A 2,593-nucleotide genomic window follows, 5' to 3' on the forward strand; every position below is an offset into this window, starting at 1 on the left:
GGTGATATTGCAGCTCGAATTTCGTCGCCCTGTTCGATGGTGAGGAGACCCACCAACTTCGCGCGTTATTAGCTGGCTCCGAACACTATTATTTTGTGCTTTAAAAAAAGTATTTGGCGCCTTAGATCCGTTTTTGGGTTCACAGATTGATGCTGTGACCATTGATTCTAAGGTTATACGTCTTGGCACTACAGGTCATTGCGTCGAGAAGCAATTGTGTTAAAGACTGCAGCTGCAATTCACAGAGACAAAAACATTGTAGAAGTAATAGAAGCCGGTACGGATTAAAGCCACTCAAACGGGCTGAAGATTAAAGGCCCATAAAAGTATGGCTAGGGATGGTAATGGATCACGGTCATAATGTTTCTTCACAATTTGTTTGAGCTCTTAAGTACTTTTAGTTCAAAAATGAATACAAATAAAGTCCAGTCATAATCCGATCCTTAAATTTTATAGTATAAGATTTAGTTTACCACCTCTAAGATTGTATGCAACATGTCGTATAAAATAGGGGATTTCTATAGTTTACAAAGTGAATTTTGAAATAGGAGATGAGTGAGGGGAGCTGCCGGAGATAAGCCTAAGTGTGGCCGCCTATAATGCGTTGATGTGTCGTAATATTCAATTTCGATTTTCAAAGGGTGATAGAGGATTTGAAGGATCATCTAGTTCTAAGTGTCTAATCATGTTGATGGACGTTAGGTTACTATAGGATATTTAATTGTTTTCCTTTGTTCATACTATAAAGAATATAAATGGTAGCTTGAGCAAGGTAAGTCTAGTGATAAATGATAAACTGTTTGTTTCAGCTTTTTTCTGACGAGTTTTTCTGAGAATTTGGCTGTGATGAGAAGCTGGCTGTGTGGAGAATCGCTATGTACAGAAACTAGACATTTGGCATCAGTGTAGGGCTGATTCTATCCTCTGCTTACAAAATGTCCAAAATACTCATAAGTTTCAATCATTACCCTACTTTCCTCAGTTTTTGTACAGAACATTTTTTGGTTGCGTAAATATTTGTAATCGTCATTTTTAATAAGTAACTTACCATTGGTTTTCAAATAAAAATGTAACATTAACTTATTAATCGGACAAAGGATTGTAAGGAAAAACATTTATGTGTCATTTGGTTTACATATTGTTAACATAATGGGTAACCCATAACGTTAAATTATGTTTGTTTAAGTTCAACTGTAATCGATACCACACTAGAAATAGATACCAGCTTATTCAAACTTGTTACCGCCGTTATTCGAGTGTGAATCATTACCATTACTATTTAGGTTATATTTCGTGAACCAAACGACACCTTAGGCCCAACGGGTATCGGGCTAGCCAAGTGGGGAATCACGATGGGCTTCTCGCGGCCAGGCATCTCCGGTAGCTTCTGCATTGCCGTCCAAACTTAGATTATAGGAGAAGCACTTCTCCAAGAAGTCATGTGAGAAGCTAGACATTTGGATACTAAAAGCAACTTATGGCCACTAGAATCGACAAATAAGCTGATCTAAACGGGGCCAATGTACTGAATAGCTCTATGGAAGCCCAAGAAAAACTTGAAGACCTAACTTAAGAGTGTTTGAAAAAATAGATGAGTTGCTGGTGTTGCCTGTGCACAGGATGTGTTTGGTGTACACCGAATATGGGCAGTACCTTATTTACCGAGCAACAACAAAAGTGTATCTAGTGTACACCGGTCATGGCGCATCATATACGACACTTAGAGAAGGTTGCAATGAGTATAGAGAACCAATGCGCTCATTGGACGCGATCAGTGGTGTATCGAACTTTTCACTGGATATGGAACTCACAGAGGTGTGGAGTCGTATTCTTCAAGGCAATGCTCTCAATGGATGTGTTCGGCGAGCATTAACCATGGTGCATCGGACACCAGTACATTAATAGCTAGTTTAGAAATTACTCATTGGAAACCTACATCGGACATGTCCGGTGCTAGCGTTTTGTGAGCTTCAAACATGCATGATGCTCCTATGATTGGTGAGTGGAGGGTCATGATGCTGAGATTAGGATGAAAACCGATTTAAAATACATAGAGATCCAATATTTTAAAACAAAGGGGTGAAAAATAAAAACAAGCGGCAGCTAGCTGACTGCAATCCTGTGTTTTTTTAAATAACAACTTGAACCCTACTTAGAGTGGTGTTTTGTATTCGACATGGCGAGACACAACTTCTAACTCTTCATACGAAAGTTAAAGTGAACTCTTTTCCTTTCAGCACCAAAAGTGGCCGATGGTCCGGTCCTAGGGCTCGGATAGTTCGTAGCCCCGCGATCAAATCAACTTAGGTAATTATCCTTATCTTGTGCGTGGTTATCTATCTAATCACGTGAGAGTTGTTGGCATCTCCTAGGAACAGGTCCAAACATCATTCCCTATAAATATAAAGGGGTACGACCAATTGATAGCCCAAACACATTCCAATCGAACCAATTACTTTCTTTATCATTCCTATCTTAGGAGTAGATATAGCGTATTTCTAGTTATAGTCTTCCGCATATCCACCTCCACCCCTATTCGACTCTATGTCGTCTAGATCCGTCTTGGTTGACCTGCCGACCCAAGACGACTCTA

This window comes from Zea mays, chromosome 4 (assembly GCF_902167145.1).
Source record: "Zea mays cultivar B73 chromosome 4, Zm-B73-REFERENCE-NAM-5.0, whole genome shotgun sequence".
Lineage (NCBI taxonomy): Eukaryota > Viridiplantae > Streptophyta > Magnoliopsida > Poales > Poaceae > Zea > Zea mays.